Raw genomic sequence first — 20683 nt, 5'->3', positions numbered from 1 at the left:
ACAGGAGTTGGGGGCACAGCCTCCAAATCGGGATGTCCTCGACCTTACGTCGGGCCTGGGCTAAATGGTGGCCGCCTCCTGCAGCCTGTTTCCATGAAGACCCCAGAAGTGGGGGGCCATGGCAGTGTGGGGCCAGGGTTTCCGCGGACAAGGGCGGAGCAGTGTTGGCAGGGCACGCGGCTGGGCGGGAGTTGCTCTAGGGCTGGGTTCTTGCAGCAGTCAGAGTGCAGGCTGGAGCTGGGATCCACTGCCTGGTGCCCCGGACAGCCAGTGGTGTGCAGAGAGCGGATTACAGCTGTTCCTGTTCAGGGGCTGGACTCGATCTCCCAAAGTCCTTTCCAGCCCGAAATGGCTATGAAATGTCTATGAAGCTCTGGACCACAAGGTCACCATAGCAAAATCCCAGCTCCGGCCCCGAGCAGCTCCCCGCCCTACTAGCGCCCCGCTGGCACTGCTCAGGCTGGTGTCCGTGGAAACTAGCTGCAGTGAGGTGGGCAGGGGCTTGTGGGGAAAGGAGTCCACTGCAGGCCTGATCCTGTCTGTGGGTCAGACTTTGCCCACCCCCACCTTAAATGCTGGAGGCTGCAAGTGGGAAAGGAACAGGGGAAAAACCCGCTGGTCATAAACATCTCACGATCCCTTTTGGCATCCACTCTCTGCCACTGTGTGACACAGGGAGTGCTGGTATTGAGAGTTTAGCCACCAAATCCATACAAGAGGGTAGACCGCATCCACAGCGGTCACAGTCTTGTGCTTGGCTTGCTCAGGGTAGGTGACGGCATCACAGACCACGGTCTCCAGGAAGACCTTCAGCACTCTGCAGGTCTCCTCATAGATGAGACTGGAGATGTGCTTCACACCGCCAGAGCCAGCCAGGTGGCGGTTGGCCAGCTTGGTGATGCCCTGGATGTGGCAGAGAACTTTGTGGTGGCGCCTGGTGCTGCCTTTCCACTGCCCCCTGCCCCCTGCCCCCTTTGCCACATCCAGGTTAGGCATGCGCAGGCTGCAGAGGGCTTGGGCAGGACAGACCTATGGGCTCACCCAGGAAATGGCAGTTGTTATGTCTTCACCCATGCCATGTACCCCTCGGCACATGAACGACGCGTGCCCCTGGAGGCTGGGGGGGCACGGTGATCGCCTGCTGGCGGCAGTGGTGGGGGTGTGGCGGTGGCAAGTGGGGAGCACCTGCAGGGAGCCATGGCAGTGTCGGCAGCAGGCTGAGTGAGGAGCCACAGCAGTGTTGGCGGTGGGGAGCGGGGGGATGATAAGCTCCGACTAGCGGTCGGCGACCACCCGCAGACACCTCTGGCAGTGTCGGCAGTGGCCAGTGGCAATCAGGGACCACCCACAGACATCACCGGTGGTGTTGGTGGCAAGGGAGGTGGGGGTGGCTAGTGGTGACTGCCTGCAGGGGTGCACCGCTAATTCCAGAGGGTGCATGTGCACCCACGTACACCCCCTACGCGTCGCCAGTGCTGTTCCCCTTCAAGTGCTGGGGATGGAACCCAGGTGTCTGGGCACCCAGTTCCCCCCTGCTCTGATACACTATAGCCTGCGCTCCTCCCAAAGCTGGGATGGAGCCCAGAGTCTTGATTCCCTTTTCTAGTCTTTTACTGAGGGGTCTATTGCATACAGGGGTGACACACACACAACCCAGGACATGCCATTCCTTGGAGGAGTGAGGTCTGATGGGTTAGAGTAGTAGAGGCTTGGAGTCAAGACTCTTGGGTTCTCTCCCAGTTATTAGAGGTGAGTGGGGTCCCATGGATTAGAGCCAGGGGAGGTGGAAGAGAGTTGGGAGCTTGCATGTCTGGGTTCTGTCCTAGCTCTGGGAGAAGAACAGGGTCTGCTGGCATAGAGTAGGCCCAAGCTTGGGGGCCAGGACACCTGGGCTCTCTCCAGCTCTAAAAGGGGAGGAGGATATAATGGGTTAGAGCAGGGGCCTAGAAACCAGGATGTCTGGGTTCTCTCCAGAGGGGAGAGGGATGGGTAGGGGAGCAAGTCTGGTGAATTAGAGCAGAATAGATTCAGAATCAGAATGAGAGCAGCCCCTCCCCTACTCTCATGTGACTTGGGGTAGGTGATGTTTAAGACATCATCATTCCACAGCTGGAATTCATTCTCTACAAAGCTGACAAGGTGGCAGGTAAATCTCACTGGAGAAGGGAATCCCTCTGTAAGTGAAGCCACTACTGTGCACCCTGGCCTGTGGCTGTTAGCTCTGTGGGAGGAACTCAGCAGGGCTGATGTGGGCTAGCAAGCACAAGACAGCTGCTGGGAGAAGGGGCCTGGTATAAGAGGCACAACCATGAACTGAGGATAGGCTGGCCTGTCAACCACAGCCATTGCAAGATCATCAACAGCTGTGTGATTAAAATGGAACTCAGCTATAACAATGTAGGTTGGAACACAAGTTGTAGTGGGGAAGATATGACACCAGGAAGCTCAAGCTATTTGGAAAATGTCTCAATTGTTCCAAGCACACGCTATCCCATGTGACTGCAAGCAGCCACACCCAGTGCAAGGCTCTTCTAATACATACTGGAGTTCTTGCAACCAAATGGAGTCCCTTAGTAATGCACAGAGCTCTATGCATGAAACACCAGGGGCATTTATACACATACCTTTTTGTCCCATGACACGCCGGTCAGGCAGGTCAGAGCAGACTCAATAATCGAGTCTGCTCTGCATGCAAGCTGACATGCACTGTACTGTTTCTGGATGGGAAGAAAATGTTGAGGCATGAAGCCACTATGTTGGTGGACACGGGTGCCCCGTTTATGGTGGTTTTGGCAGAAATTGACCTGTTCCAAAATTGGGAAGTGAGGACATGGAGAAACCTTGAGGGTTTTAATGGAGCAAATTCCCGTATTGGATTTTCTGACTTGAGGAAATTTTGGATTGGACAGAAATCAGGAAGGGCTTCATTGGGCTTGCTAAATTGTCTGGGATAGGGATAATTGGCAGTGATGTCCTCACAAAATTTGGGATCTTGTTTGACTATCCAAATGATTGTTTATGGATCAGTCCTACCATCGTACCTGCTCGACATACATGTGATGCAGTTAAGGCAAAAGAGGAACTGAGTTTACCAACTGATCTAGAAGAAGACATGAGAAAGATGTATATGGAGTTCCCCAGTGTTTGGGCTGTACATAAACTGCACTGCGGAAGAGTAGCAGCAGACATATGCATAGCCAAATCAGACCCTGCACCGCAAAGACAGTACCACTATCCATGGGAGGCTGAAGCAAGTATGATGCAGACAATACAATCATTAATACAGCAAGATGTGATTATAGAAATACAATGAGGATGTAACTACCCAGTGTGGCCTGTTAGAAAATCAGATGTGACCATCTGGAGGTTAACGATTGATTATTGGGCTCTGAACCACATAACACCCACATTGGCTCCTGTAGTGGCCTGTTACCCAGAAATAATGGCTCAAATAGCATATAGTGCCAAATACTTTACCGTCCTATATTTGAGTAATGCTTTCTTTGCTCTTACTCTACATGAAAGCTGTTGGTATAAATTTGCATTTTCAGTTCAGGCATCGCAATTTACGTTTAAATGACCTCCATGGGGATTCCATAACTCCCCTTCCATCTGCCACAAGCATGTGTGTAAGATGTGGCTGGAACTCTCTGAAGAGGACAAGAATTCGATCATCTCTTATGTGGATGACATTGATTACTGCAAGGACGAAAAATCAATGTCTAAATGGAACTCGGACAGCGCTGCAGATTATAGAACAAACAGGGTTTATGGTCAACCCACCCAAGGCCCAGCTGTGTAAAAGTACTGTTCAGTACCTTGGGTTAGAGCTAAATGCGCAGGGAAGGTGCCCAGATGTGGATCGGATACAACTCATTCGTAACTTGCTGATACCAAGCAATATAACCACCCTATGCTCATTCTTAGGGTTAGTTGGCTTCCTGAGAGATTTTATTGAAGGCTATGCATCAAAGGCAGCACCATTATACTGACTGTTAAAGAAGGACGCACCATGGAAATGGTCAGACACTGAAACAAAGGCAATTAAATACTTAAAAGAAAGCATGATTAAGGCTCCTGCATTGTTTCCAAATGTCTCAAAACCATACACTCTGGAATTAGCATCAACTGTGGATAGTATAGGTGCCATTCTATTGCAAGAACCTGGGACTGGCAGATGGCCAGTGGCATATGGATTGAGAATTTTAGCTGACATGGAGCGCCAATACTTGCCATGTGGGAAAGAGGTACTTGCCCTGGTGTGGTCCATCAACAAGTGGGAGTATCTAGTGGGACTGGTGTCTATTACCCCTGAGGACACGCCACTCACCAGCAAAATATGTAATATCAGGAAAAATCAAAGATTCTTGGGTATCGACCCCTAGAATCGCACAATGGACGTTGGCCCTTTTGAACCATAATGTCAACATCAAAACTGTAACAGAGCTACCAATTATGCCGTGTGGAATCATTGTAAATAAGGGTAATGATCTAAATTATTCAACAAATCACAAATGTCCAACCGGGGGTGCTGCAGATCAGATGGACAGAGTTTTTGTGCCAGGTACCCATTACAAACCCGAGGAGGTAAACCAGCTGCAGTATATATGGGTTACTGATGGAAGCTCAGTTTACATGAAAGGACAGGCTTCGCAGCTGTATTGGTGGACACTGCAGATCACATAATTCTCCAGGCAATCAACGGACATTGTAAGTTTACCTCTGCCCAGGCATCAGAGTTGGTTAGTGTGATCATGGCTATCAAGAATATCCCTGCTGATGCCACTGTGGGGATATTTTCCGATGGTGACTGGGTTGTGTGGGCTTTGTCGAATTGGCTCCGTGTATGGCAAAGTCAAGGTTATCGCACCTCAGATGGGAAGGCGGTAAAATATGCCGACCTTCTGGTGTCTTGCCACACGATTGCCATCAACAGATGTGTGCCTGTACGGTTAGGTAAAGTTAGGGCACATCAGAAGGATGGAATAGTGGCTAGACTGAATGGACAAGCAGACGTCTATGCCAAGGAAGGAGCACTCTGAGACTGTGAGTGGAAGCTGCCCAACACAGCTAACGTTTGTCCTGTGTCGAAGGTCACGCCTGGTCCTGTTTCAGTCGATTTGATTGAACTCCAGAAGCAGGACCCTTTGATTATCAAATTGGTGGAGATTGGCAAACATTGACAGTGGCATGTATGGCAAGAACCCTCCAGTCTAGTACTGGCCCAATGCTCAAGTTCATCAGTGGTCTGAGTAGCATCAGACCAGTTCTGTTTTGACTTCATGCAATTGGCCCACAGCATTGGTCATTTTGCACTGTGAAAGACTGTTAGCCGACTATTGAAGATCATTTGGTGGGCTGGAATTGTTACAGACACCCATAACTTAATTGAGAATTTTCTACCCTGTGCAGCCAACAACACTGACTGCAGAATTAAGAAAGGACCTTTGCACCACAGGAAAATCATGGGTCCATGGCATACTATACAATTAGATTTCATAGGTCTGTTGCCGACAATGCAGCAAAGAAACAAGTATTGCTTAGTAATTGTTGCCACCTTTATGAAATGGACCAAAGCATACCCAATGAAAACATGTATTGCCATGGCCACCACGAGAGTCCTCAGAGCAAACAGAACCATCAAGACTGCACTCTGTAAGACCATCCACGAAAACAGAAAAGATTGGGAACTGAAGCTCCCGTTGATACTCATGGCATTCCGCGGAACCATTGCATCCCATGGATACACTCCACATTTTGCAAACACTGGAAGAGAGCTGCAAATGCCTGAGGCATGGTTCCTTAAGAGCAACATTCCAACTGAATTCCATCTGGTCATATGCAATGATCAGTGGATCAATTTGATAATGGAAGAAATAAATCGAATACAAATGCAAGTCACCCATAACTTAAATCAAAATCAACAGAGAATAAATAAAAGATTTGGACTGTTCAGAATCATAGAGTGGGATATAGGCCAATAGGTCATGGTATTTAGTTTTAGACAGAAGCTACGCTGTCTAGCCCCATTGTGGGAAGGGCCGTTTCCGATTATTGAAAAGGTAAGTCCCACAATTTATGGCATACTGATCCCTTGTAGTAGAAAGAAGATCATTAAGTGGTACCACTGATCACAACTCAAAGAATGGAGAGGTGATTGAGTAATTGAAATAATGTGTGTATATAAATGATAACATTTTGGCATTCCTAGCAGCAGATTGGTGAAGGAGGAGTAATCTGTGTAAATGTGTGTAAATGTGTAAATATGTAAATATAGATAGATCTATATAGGTACTACCTATCGAGATGGGTTGGACCACCATCCTGATGATGATCCTATGGGGCCCTCTGACTTCGAAAACCACCGCAGTCTTCAGTATCGCAAAGAAGATGGAAGTGTCTGTCCTTCTGTCATCCATCACAAATACTGACACCATGTGGATGAAGATTCTTTGGGGTATAACAGCTAAAGGACTCATCAGTGGACCTTTTGTGAATAAGACCTCTGGTGGGATTCCCATGCAGACATGGTCTAATTTAACTGGAATTGTCGTAACTTGTCAATCTGATAATTTAAAGGATAAATCAGCTATATATCTATATATATATATAAACCATTGAGTGGAAATGGGAACAAGACTACAAAATTGCATAGACAACCTGTTGTACAATGTAAAAATAAGGCTATATGTATATGGTCCACAGTAGTGACTGAATCAATGCTGATTACCTGCGGAAATATTATGTATGGTACCCTTGCAGTCATAAGTATCTGAGTGGAAGTGGGGAGGCAGAAATTAGTTTTGTCCATTTCTACCCCCATAAATACGTACATATTTTGGATGGTGCCCCGGTAGGTGATCGACAAGCAACCATTCTTGATCTTTGTAAGGTATAAGATGGTGGACAAGTATGCTATAACACTCATTGACCTCCTGTTTCAGAGACTCCCAATCACTATCAAAGATGCAGAATTAGAAAAGGTGCCACCCTTCCATAGGGATTCTAATCCCAAAAATATCTGGGTAATTTACATGACAGATGAAACTTGCCTTAATTATACCAACTTGCACCAGTTCGGCTTTACTTATGGAAAATGGGATTTGACTTTTAATTTAAGTTATACAAGTTGGTAGTGGTTGTCCAACCATTTCACTGAGTTCTTTTGGATCACTGTCAACCCAGTACCTACCTTTTTTGATGCAGGAATGTCCTGTATCCAATCTGATGTTCAAAGGTTATTAATTTTGGAACTGATTTATGTCAATTGGCACATAGAGCTGAAATTAGATTTTGCAAGTGTCACATATATAAAACAAGACCGCAAACCCTTTGTCCCTATTCTAGTAGAGGGATGGGTTAAATGGCTGTCTGACATTACTGAAGCTGAGAGCTTATTTAGAACTAGACGAGATACTGGAAGCATTCTAGGAGGTATAGGAGCCAGTCTGGGGTTAATGAATATGGCTAACACCAAAGTCATGATGAACAAGTTGTCCCAAGCTGCAAGGCAACTACAGGAAGTGAAGGAACCCATAACATCATCCTTGTCTGAGATCGGACACCAAACTATGGTTAACGTAGAGGTACTACCAATCTGGCACCAAGCAGATCAATTGGAGCAGATATTAGCCTTAAAGACCATAGAAAAATCACAAAATGATATGAGTCTGGCATTGTCCTGTGCCCAGGCACAATCTTGGGTACAGACCATTATAAATGGAATCATTAGACAAGGGTATTCTGGTACTATACCATTGAAATTGAATCAATTGATTATGGAAGTAGACACTAGAATTGAGATGAAATTGAGAAATTGGTAGATGCTAACTTATTTCGAGTACCATCCCGAGAAAAATGCATTATTAGCCGGCATGCATACCGTAATAAAGGCGAAGATCAAGGTTATATATCCTATGATAAGTATAGAGAAGATAGTGAATGGGTCATTATTTGTCCTGAGAATGGAATTCCAGTGGGTGCACTCTCATACATTAGACAACAGCAGTAACAGACCATTAGAATTAGTGGATGTAAATTACTGCTTTGCTCACCAAGGACACGATTACATTTGCGAAGGAATGCATCGCCCTATAAGGGACATATGTGGAAATTCTGGTAGCAATGCCTCCAATGGGTGTTAAGATCTTCTTGAAAGACAGTTCTACTACTACTGTGTACGTTATAGGCCAGCGATGTGTTTGTGTCAGTACCTGGTGCCTGTACATAATTCTAAACTGTTGGTTAAGGGTTAACACAGGATAGCATAATAAGACTTTTTGTGCATGCACATCTTTGAATGTGATGTAAATCTATCCATACCCTACACTTACATTCTAACGTTGATCAGAAAACTTACAGTATATGATGAAATAAGACCTGTCCATGTAGGAATGGATTTATCTTTGTTGAAACAGTTGATTTTTCATGATGGCATACAGAAAATGTTAGAAATTAATGCAGAAAAAGGCAGAAGAAATATACCTTGAGGTAGTGTGTAATAATCATGAAATTGTCCATGTCCTAAACCAAGTAGTTGATGTTGCTGAGCATCAATGGTGGGAAACACTGTTGGGGTGGAGCCCCACAGCAACTGGAGAGTTGAACATGGCCCTCCATCCTGTGATTGTGATAATGATGGGTCAGATATGTCTTGGTTTGATGACTGTTGTGACAGTGATATGGATGTGCATAATGAAAAATAAATTAATGTATATTTACCGTGTGATTCAATTAACTGGGCTGAAGAGAGAAATAATTGATATCTTGAATGATGATTTTTTAAGAAAGCCTGACGGAAATGAGGATGATGATAATTATGTGTCTATGCATGGAGTGGAAGTTATAAAGGATGAAGAAGTAAGAAGTACATATGAAAATCTGTGAAAGAATGTGTACACTGGTAGAGTATGAATGTACGTAAGTTTATTGATTGTTGTTACCTTTCTATTAAAGTTGTGTTTGTTGAAGGATAACATTGGTGATCAGACCCAGGTAAGGCCATTCACAATGGATCGGCGTCCATCTGTCACACTCTGTAGCGTAGCATGAGGTTGCCATAATGCTTGGGCACGGTGATCTCGTTGGAAGATGTAAAGCCATGACCCAGCTCCTCATGTTAACGTGTTGATACCTCTGACTTTATACGTCTATGCGAGGTATCAAGGAGGGGACTGTTGTGGCAAAAATTCAGGTCTGTGTCTGTGTCAGTGAGGCCATGTCATCTGGTCCAGTGTTATGTGGGTCACCATGTGAACTCCAGATGACCATACCCTTTTTTTTTTAACATGGTAATTTAAAACACCTCTGACATGTTTTATTTTTAGCTCCTGAATTTCTTCTATGAGAGATTTTTATATCATATTAATTTTTTAACGTGGATCTGACTTATGCCTGAAAATTAGATTTTCCCTGCATTGCAACAATTTCACCACTAGGTGCCACTTGGGTTCACTCTTAAATCCATGGAAATCCATGCAATTTTTATTGCAATGATTCAACAAGACACCAGGTGCTAATCTTGCAAATTTTTACTGGTTATTTCAGATTAATGAAAAATACAATTAAAAAAAAATGTTCCCCATTTTTGCATGCACTTCGCTTCTGGCTGGCCTTTTCTCTACTGCTGCTTTTTCACCCCCTGCCACTTATCAGAGCTGGCCAGCCTCAGCCTCTGCCACTCCAGCCAGCCCTCCAATGTTTTATCCTGCTCCTGCTGAGAATTTTGGTGAGCCCCAACCCCCGTTCCCCCTGCCACTTGTGCTGGGGTGGGGGGGGGGGAAGCGCACAAGCCCATATTCTACAGATCAAAACATTTTTAATAACAATGTAAAAAAATTAAAACATTTTAATAACATAATTTAACTTTAAATGTAACAAATGAATACTTTAATTTAATTACATACTTTAATTTTAACAAATGAAGATGGAAAGAAAGAAAGAAAGAAAGAAAGAAAGAAAGAAAGAACGCTCTTCCACCAGTAAAGAGCAGTTACTCCTTGATATGGCTTGTTTTTACTCCTGCCAACATTATTTTTTAAATATTTACAATGCGTCGTGAGGACAGTGATCTGAAACACCAAACTGAATCATTGTCCTCTGAAATGGCCGAATCTGAAGCCAAATCGAAACACGCCTGTTTCGTTTAGCCCTAGTATGTATGTAAGTATTACTAGTATAATAAATAACTTAATCATTAACATAGAAATACTTGGGATTGTTGTCCTGACAAGCTACAAGAAAGCACAATAATTAGGAAATAGGCACCCGGTCCAGTCTGAGGTATAGCACCTCAGGTCTTTGGGCCGCTACCAAGGGAAGGCAGACAGCCTACTAAAATATTTTGGGTATAAAAAAAGGGATATTTCATACATCATCTTTGAAAAGAGCTAATGAAGCATATTTCATTAAGTAGTTTCTTGGACTACCTGAACATTTGTAATTTTTCTTCATTTTTAAATCTTGCATACGTAGGCTGGGCGGCTGAGCAGCAGGCAAGTATGACATAGGGCAGCAAGTAGGGCAAACAAACACAGCAGAGAAGGTTCTTAGCCTGAACAGAGACAAAGAATGGTATTTATTGGTAAATACTGGCATGGTTATATATGAAACAGAAATGTTAATTTTTCAATTCTAAAATGATTAGTTATGTAAAGGTGCTGAAGGGTTTCCTCAGAGCTTGCAAGCTCAATCAGGGTATTTGCACCCTTGGGACAAGGATCTGCAGCAAGCTGTGCACACAAAATGCATGCACAGAATTGGACAGCTGGAACTCCAGGGTGGGAAGCCCAGGGGAAAAAAAACAAACAGGGGGAGACTAGCTGGGAAAAGAGTAGCTGAAGCTGTGCTGAAAAGGGCTGTTGGGGGCTGCTACCAGAACAATTGCCTCTGAGAGGTCTACTTGCAAAAGAATTGTTGCTGAGTGAGCTGCTACTGAAGGCAGGGGAGCCACCAGCTATGCAGGGGCAGGCAATTATTTTGGGTGGAGGGCTACTTACTGAGCTTTGGCAAGCCATCGAGGGCCACATGACAGGCAGCCCAGGGCAGATAAATATTAATTTTCTAAATTTTTTAGGGTCCCTGCAGGCCAGATAGAATGGCCTGGCAGGCTGCATCTGACCTGTGGGCTGCATTTTGCCCACCCCTGAGCTAATGAGTACCCAGGATTGCCTGGTATCCTTTACTACAGGAGCAGGGGTTGTGCAAATGGGTTCCTCTTCCCACTCTTAAAATCCCTGGGTGCAGGGAGTCACTGGGAGGGAATCAGGGACAGGGGGTGCTAGAGGAGGTTCTCTGGGAGAGCTAAAGCAAGCGGCAGGGAATCATGGCTTTGTGGGAGCTCCAGCATGTAGTAAAAAGACGTTAGCCCCCATAATTTTGCAGTAATGCTTGAGCAACAACCATATGATAGAAGTGTCTTATGACTATCTTATGACCCTTTTGTGTAAAGATCAGGAGGTCTAATGTCCAAGCTGTGGTCTGTGGTTCTTACTGCTTGCCTTGCACTTTGAAATCATCTCTGTCCAGTGCCTTAAGGTTACGTTAAGATAGGAAGTTACTAAAGTTTAACTAACTTTGTTGAAATTGCTCTTTTCTTCTGAGCATGCTGCAATTCTACCTTTGAGTGCGCACGTACTAACCCTGATAAGTCACATTAACCAATAACTAGTTAAGTACAGCCTACAAGATAAGACGTCACAATTAGGAACTGGTACTGCAGCCAATAAACTTCTAGTACGTCAAGACTCTGTTGAATGTAAGCTATAAAAATGTAATTCCAGGCCGGACTCATTGTCGACCCTGATTTGAGCTCTCTGCTCCCCGGTCGAACTGTTTGCAAACAATAAACCTAGATGGACCCAGCCTGTATGTGTGACTCTCTCCTTGAGGGTAATTGAACAAGCCTCCAGGGGAACGAAACTAGCCATTTTGGCAACAATTTGGCGAGCCAGCCAGGAGCCCTCTGGACTACTTCAGGGCATGACGAGATCGGCAAAGGGGAGTCGTGAAGTGGCCACTGGACTGATCTTGGAGTCCGTCACGACCCCCGGGTCCGTGAGTCGGGCACCTGAAAGGTCAAAGGCACTCCTTTGAATGAGTCACCCAGGCTGAGTGGGTCCGAAGAGACGGCACCAGGGGTCCAGCAGAGTGAGTATTCGCTTTCCTTGTGTCAATTGAATGGTCTCTAAGGGAATTTGGGGAGCCCTGAGGATTTAAGTGTTGGTTTTGGTATCCAGCATATTGGTCTGGATTTTGGATCCGGGGAATCCCTTTAGAAACATGAGCCGCTGACCAAGTCTGAGACTATAGCTGAGCCTAGCTGCACCGATTCTGCCCAACAAGGTAGAGTCGAATGCAAGGGGGCTCAGCTGGAACCTCGTGACTCAGCGGACAGGGACCTGAGTGCATTTGTGTATTGGTCGACACAATGGGTTCGGGTAGCTCCCGAGAAGAAGATTCTGCTTCCTCATTAGGATGCATGCTGAGGAATTTTGGTAAATTTAAGGGAGACTATGGAATAGAAATGACAAAGGATGACTTGATTATATTTTGTCAGAAGGAATGGCCCACTTTCGGGGTTGGATAGCCGGAAGTTGGTTCTTACAATGTAAAATTAGCTAATGCAGTTTCGAATGTGATAACCCGGGACGGCCACTGGGATCAGTGGCCGTATATAGATTGTTGGATAAGTGCTATAATGAATCCTGTTCCCCCATGGGTTCAGAAGTGTAAAAAGAAAATGTGTAAGGTGTTATTGGCAAAAGACACTGGGAGAACGGCCCAAGTCCTTCCTGATTCTGGTAGTCAGGGAGATCTGATTCAGGGACCAGGACGCAGAGTTAGAACACAGTCACCTGTCAGCCCCAGTTCCAGGAGTCAGGAGTCACCATCATCATCTCAGACGGACTCTAGCCCCAGCTCCAGGAGCCAGGAATCATCACCATCATCCTCATTATTCCAAGAGGATCCTGACATGTTGGGCAGGGAGAGGTCAGAAAGTCCCTCAGTAGCACCCCTAATTGGCCCCGGGGTTTCAGGAGAAAAGAAGGGAAAAGACCCAGAGAATCTCCCACCAACAGCTCCCCCTTATGAGGAAACGGACAGCTTCCCAGAGGGGCTGGCTCAGCTCAAATCAGCGTTAAAGCTCGTGGAATCCTGGCATGATAAAGCCCCCCGGAGTACCCGTAACAAGAACCCCAATTACACCAATTACAATTGTCCCATGAGACAAGTAGTGACTCCAGGAGAAGGGGGGGGAACAACCTTTGTTTACGTACCCTTTCACACGTCAGATTTGTTTAATTGGAAGAATCAAAATCCTTCTTTTAGAGAAGACCCCGATAAGATGCAAAATCTGTTTCGGTCAGTAGGGCAAACGCACCGTCCTACCTGGGCTGATGTTCAAATGATGCTGCATACTCTCCTGACCTCTGAAGAAAGGCGGATGGTACAGGGAGTAGCAGATAAGATAGCTGAGGAGCGGGTAATAGCCCCTGGAGGGGACCTGCATGCTGTATGTCCTATTGAGAGTCCCAATTGGGATAACGACTCAGAGGAAGGGAGAGATCGGAATCATCAATATCTGGGGATTATAGTAGAAGCTCTGGGTAAGGCAGTACCACGGGTACCAAACCTCTCCAGGATATGCGAGGTCCGCCAAGGAAAGGATGAATCTCCCTCAGCCTTCCTCGAGCGGTTGTATGATGCCTTTAAGAAATTTAGTGAAATAAACCCTGAGGCTCCAGAAAATCACTGCATGGTGAATATGCTGTTTATTGGGCAGGCGGCCCCAGATATAAGGAAGAAGTTGCAAAAAGTTGAAGGAGGACCAGGGAAACCCCTTTCAGAGCTAGTGGAAATTGCGTATAAAGTCTATGGGAACCGGGATCAAATAGCAGAAAAGGAGGAGGAGAAGCGTGGACAGAAGCAAATGGCCATGCTAGCAGCCGCCTTAAGCAAGAGTATTAATGGCAATGGAGGATGGAAAGGGCAACCAGAGGGGGGGCAGAAGAAAGGAAGAGGTCGGCCGCAGCCGGATGAATGTGCATATTGCTGGGAAAAAGGACATTGGAAAAAAGATTGTCCAAAGCTACGGGATAAAAAGAGGGAAACCCAACGAGGGGACCGCCAGATGCTAGCGGAATCCTCGGGAGAAGATTCTAGCTGAAGGGTCCAGGGATTCAAGGCCACCGCCCTACGGGCAAATGCCCGGAAGGATCCCATGGTACAGATTAGCGTAGGTGGCAGAGATTATGAGGCCCTAGTGGATACTGGGGCCACCTTTTCAATGATTCCTGTGAAACCCCCTTTAGCTAAAGAAAGCGGAAAGTATGTAACGGTAGAAGGGATAGAGGGAAGATGGATCAGATTGCCTGTATATAAGCCCCTCCTCACGAAGATTGGGAATAATAAGCTGGAGCATGCATTTGTAGTATCACCTGCCTGCCCAGTAGCACTATTGGGACGGGATTTGCTAACAGAACTGCAAGCGGAAATCTTCTTCCGTGAAGATCAAATCGTAGTGCAATTACCGGTAAAGCAAGGCTCAAACTACCAGATGGCTTTACGGACAGTTGAGACAAGATCAGAACCCAAAGGGATTGAGATTTTAGAAAATGTGGATCCCTGTGTATGGGCAGACGGAGCTCCTGCCCGAGCAAAATATGTACACCCTGTAAAAATTCCCCTGAGGGAAGGAGAAGGTCCTGTGTGTGTCAAACAATATCCTTTGAAGAAAGCCACTTGAATAGGTTTGAAGCCACTAATTGAAAAATTTAAGAGGTATGGGTGGTTAATAGAGGGATCATCCCCCTTTAACACCCCAATCTTGGGTGTACCCAAAGCAGATGGAATCTCTTTTAGGCTGGTACAAGACTTAAGGGCCATAAACAAAAAGATTTTAGTGGACCACCATACAGTCCCAAATCCCCACACCATCTTAACCCAGGTTCCAGCAGGTGCTGAGGTAGTCTCTGTGCTAGATTTAAAAGATGCTTTCTTCTCTATTCCACTACATGAAGATAGTCAGAAATTGTTTGCTTTTGAATGGGAAGATCCAGATACATACTATAAGACCCAATTGTTGTGGACGGTATTACCTCAGGGATTTGCCTCATCTCATATTTTCGGAACAGCTTTGCAAAAAGATTTGGAGCACTGGAAAGAGAGACACCACGAGGTGGCACTGTTGCAATATGTTGATGATTTATTAATTGCAAGTCCCGACTTACAGACGGGGAAAAAGGCGACAGAATCCTTACTGAATACCCTGGGACAGAGAGGGTATAAGGTGTCTCGAGAAAAAGCTCAAATTTGCCAACCAAAGGTTACCTTTTTGGGATATGAGATTAAGAAGGGGATTCGGGCTCTGAGCAAGGATCAAATTCAAGCAATTCAGGATATGCCTGCTCCCAGGAACCCTAAAGAGCTGCGGGCTTTTTTGGGTTTAACCGGGTTTTGTAGACTGTGGATTCCTGATTATGGGGGAAAAGCCAAACCCCTATATGAGTCCCTCACGAAGGAGGGTCTCACAAATTGGAAATGGACTAAGGAAAAACAACATGCATTTGAATTACTGAAAGCTGCCCTCTTGCGACCCCCAGCATTAATGATCCCAAATGGGCACAAGCCCTATAGACTATATGTGCATGAGAACAAAGGGGTAGCTTCAGGAGTTTTAACTCAGCCAGTTGGTCCAACTTGGAAACCAGTGGGATACTACTCCAAGGTCTTAGACCCGGTGGCAAAGGGGTGGCCTGCATGTTTGAGGGCTGTCGCCGCCACTGCTACCCTCTTGGAAGAGGCCCAAAAGATTGTTATGGGAGCTGACATGGAGATACACACTCCACATGGGGTTCCCCAGATTCTCGGAGGAGAAGGAGGGAAATTTTTGAACCCCTCCAGACAATCGAGATATGAAATCTTTCTTTTATCTAATCCAGGTCTTACCTTCAAGCACACCACTGCCTTAAATCCAGCGACTCTACTGCCGGAGCCGGGGCCTCCGGGTCATGACTGTTTAGAAGTATTGACACAGACAGTACTAATTCGCCCTGATTTGAACGATGACCCAATTGAGAACCCGGAGGAGGAATTCTTTGTAGATGGTTCGAGCAGTGTGATACAGGGTGTGCGATATACAGGATGTGCTGTGGTGACATTGACAGAAACGGTATGGAAAGAAAAGCTCCCTGCGACATGGTCAGCACAGTCAGCAGAGCTCGTGGCCCTAACTCGTGCACTAGAATTGGGAAAAGATAAAAGGGTAAACATTTTTACAGACTCACGTTATGCCTTTGCCACTGTTCATGCCCATGGATTGTTGTGGAAAGAGCGGGGATTCATCACAGCCTCTGGACAAAAGATTGCCAATGGCCCACAAATAATAATGTTATTGGAAGCCCTCCGGCTACCAAAGGAGGTGGCTGTGGTACATGTAAGAGCCCATGGCAAGGCTGCAGATGAACGCCAGAAAAGGGGAAATGCAAAGGCTGACATGGCAGCCAAAGAGGCAGCACAAACAGGAGGAGAGGCAGCGTTCCAGGGCACGGCCCATGAAGTGTCTTCCTATTTAGAAAATTGTGAAATAAAATATGGTCCGGGTCAGATAAGCTAGCTGCTGAACTCAAGGCTAGTAAAAATTCACAGGGATGGTGGATCGTACCGGGAGGGAAAGTGTTGATACCTTGAGCCCTGCTGGGAGAGATACTCCACCGATTGCATTCTTCCACTCACATGGGGGGCACAGCAATGGGAGATTTGTTGACTCGTCAAATGGTAGCCCCCAGACTTTATTTGGATGCCCAGAGAGTGGTCTCTCAGTGTCCGACTTGCCAGAAGGTGAATCCAAAATCTGCCAGACCACCAGCTCCCATGGGAGGAAGACCGTGGGCTCAATATCCTGGACAAGCTTGGCAGATTGATTTTGCTGAACTTCCTAGATCCGGCTGATACCATTACCTGTTGGTACTAGTTGACCAGTTAACTGGGTGGGTGGAAGCGTACCCCACGAGAACAGCTACCGCATCTACAGTAGCACGGGTGCTACTCCACGAGATAATACCCAGATTTCTGTTACCTGAGTCTATTGAGTCAGATCAAGGCAGTCATTTCGTGGGGAAAATAGTACAGGAAGTGTCCAAAGCTTTATATATCACTTGGAAACTCCATGCTCCATGGAGACCCCAGAGTTCAGGCCAGGTGGAACGCATGAATAGGACACTGAAGGCCATGTTGACAAAAATTTGTATTGAGGCTCATTTGAAATGGCCACAGGCACTCCCACTGGCTTTAACTCGTATTCGTAGTACACCACGTAGGGGAATTAAATTATCACCTTTTGAATTGATGTTTGGTATGCCTCCCAGGGTCTTGCCAGCAGGATGGAGGGAACTAGTTACTGTAGAACTTGGTAAATCTGAAATTTGGAAACATGTTATTGCCTTGCAGTCTGTTTTGTCTTCTCTACACAGGTTTGCTGCATCCTTCCAGAGCCTTCCGCTTGACGCACCAGCCCACAACTTCAAACCGGGTGACCAGGTCCTGGTACAGAAGTGGAAAAAAGATCCTCTTGCGGAAAAGTGGGAAGGACCCTATCAGGTGTTGCTGACTACGCACATGGCTGTCCGCTTATCAAACAGCGACAAGCGGACCCTCTATTCAAGAGTGAAGCCTTTTCATCCAGAGGACACCAACTCCCAGGGTGTGGTCACTCCGGAAGCTGACAACACCCGGGAACAAGAAGCCGACAAGTGGACAACTGAACCAGTAGGAGATCTGAAGTTACGTTTACACAAATGTGGACTCTAATCTATTTTTTTGGACTCATGTCCCTTTTAGGTATAGCAAACCCAAAAGGATATCACCCAGACTGTTGCAAATGTCCCTTTGACATAAATCTTAAGCCCCTAAATAAGACTAGCTATGAGGCTTCAAAGTCTACTATAATCAATGCCTCTATGCATACCCTCTCCAAATGCTGCTTGAGTCGAGAAATTATAATAATGTATGCACTCCGTGCTGGTCCAACACCGGTATGTATAGAGCCAGAACCAGAACTCTGGTCGGCAATCCTCAGAGATTGGCCTTCAAATCCTCCCTTCGAGGTTGAGCCCCAGGGAATCCGCATAGGAGATTACCATTATGCCATGAATAAAACTGTAAGACCTAAAGGTCCACCTGCAAACCCATGGGTGGGAAATGTATGGGTGGCCCTTCTCAAGGAGTCAGCCCACGCTCTAACTAACCACAGTTGTCTTTTGTGTGCACTTACTCCTGTTTCTAGTGATGAGGGAATCCCTTTCCTGCCTATTCCCCTCAATAGGACAGGCATAATCTCTGACTGGGGCTTTAATCGTGATTTTAATCTCTCCTCATGATTTAATGGTTCTGGGAGACTCCTGGTAGCGAAGATTAAAGGATCTATTTGTATTTCCCAACAGGGAGGGGGATTTAGGGTGGGACAGTCACGATGCCAAGAGACATGGATATCTAAGGAGGTTGCCCCTCGCCAAGGTGCTTGGACACATGCAAACGCCTCATATGATACGTTTGAAAGCCTCCCTTGTCTCCTGGGTGAGGAACAAATTTTAGTTTGGGGCCACAATTACACTTATTATCAAAATGGTACGAAAAACTCTTTAAAAAAGGGTTCACTGACCTTGGCTTTAATGTTTTCCCGTTCTAGCATCGTAAATGAAACCTGTGGGCTGTGGTGGATTTGTGGGTGATGGGCATATAGGCAGCTTCCCCCCCATTGGGCTGGGACCTGTTATCTAGGGGCTTTGATTCCTGGCGTTTGGCTAGTGCAGCCAACACCTCATGATACTCAAACCATCCACCTTGGGCTTTATCGTGCTAAGTGTGGTACTGATACCTCCCTTGAAAGGATAGCCGCAGGAGGGAGTCAACGGTGGGGCGATAATGAATGGCCAGCCGAAAGAATCATTCAATATTATGACCCGGCAACTTGGGAACCAGTTGTGGTTGGAAGGGAGCCCACCTATCTGACTAACTGCATTATCAGACTCCAGGCCGTAGTAGAGGTAGTCACTAACAAGACTGCCACAGCCCTCCGCCTAATTGGAAGTCAGCTCACCCAGATACGCACCACGGTGCTGCAGAATCGCTTAGCTCTTGACTATTTACTTGCCAGCGAAGGAGGGGTGTGTAAAAAGTTAAACCTGTCCAATTGTTGTGTTGAAATTGATGATAATGGTGAATTGATAAAAGACCTAGCCAATGATATGGAGAAGGTAGCACATGTTCCAGTCCAGACATGGAACGGATGGAACCTTGACTGGTTCACATCCTGGCTTCCCCAGACTGGCTGGATAAAGGGAGTGTTGATGGCCTTATGCTTGTTAGTATCAACCCTTTGCTTGCTTCCCTGTATGCTACCGTGCATCATGACCCTTCTGAGATGGATTGTTCGATCAGTTGTTAACCGTGAAATGTTTATACACTATCAGAAATTGGCTATCGCAGACACTTATTAAAAATTTAGAGTAAGAAAGCATCTGAGGGGGGAGTTGTAGTAAAAAGATGTTAGCCCCCATAATTTTGCAGTAATGCTTGAGCAACAACCATATGATAGAAGTGTCTTATGACCATCTTATGACCCTTTTGTGTAAAGATCAGGAGGTCTAATGTCCAAGCTGTGGTCTGTGGTTCTTACCTCTTGCCTTGCACTTTGAAATCATCTCTGTCCAGTGCCTTAAGGTTACGTTAAGATAGGAAGTTACTAAAGTTTAACTAACTTTGTTGAAATTGCTCTTTTCTTCTGAGCATGCTGCAATTCTACCTTTGAGTGCGCACGTACTAACCCTGATAAGTCACATTAACCAATAACTAGTTAAGTACAGCCTACAAGATAAGACGTCACAATTAGGAACTGGTACTGCAGCCAATAAACTTCTAGTACGTCAAGACTCTGTTGAATGTAAGCTATAAAAATGTAATTCCAGGCCGGACTCATCGTCGGCCCTGATTTGAGCTCTCTGCTCCCCGGTCGAACTGTTTGCAAACAATAAACCTAGATGGACCCAGCCTGTATGTGTGACTCTCTCCTTGAGGGTAATTGAACAAGCCTCCAGGGGAACGAAACTAGCCATTTTGGCAACAAGCAGACAGCTCAATAAAGTACAACTGAGAAGGGGCACTCCAGGTGCCAAACACAGGGGAACTGCCTTGGGAAAGTGTCTGAGGAATGGTGTGATTGATTTCAGGCATCCAGGAAAGACTGGAAAAGGGAAGAAACCCTGGTCTCTGGAGCAGCCACACCCGAGGTCCTGACAGGCACCCCATCTTCTGTCCAGATGACGGCATCGCCACCCCTCTTCTGAGGCAGAGCGAGCACCACACCCTGGGGCTCCACTGCAGACACTCCACAGTAGACTACTTTGCTGTGGGTAGAGTGGTTTTGTGGAGACCTGGCTGATTAAGCGTATATATCTGTTATAAGTTGCCTGAGTTGTTAAGGTTGATAACATAATTGCTTTTGCTACATGATAAATATTTGCTTTATCTGCTGGCATAGATTATTAGTGAGCTCATTGAAAACATTTTGTTTGTTATTTATGGGATGTTGAATTTGTCAATCTCTCAGTTATTATTGTAAATAATAAATTATTGTAAATAGTTATTTAGTGTGTGGTCATGCAGGGAGGACAGCAGGAGAGCACTC

This window comes from Alligator mississippiensis, chromosome 5, assembly GCF_030867095.1.
Source record: "Alligator mississippiensis isolate rAllMis1 chromosome 5, rAllMis1, whole genome shotgun sequence".
Lineage (NCBI taxonomy): Eukaryota > Metazoa > Chordata > Crocodylia > Alligatoridae > Alligator > Alligator mississippiensis.
Note: the sequence above shows the minus strand (reverse complement) of the source record.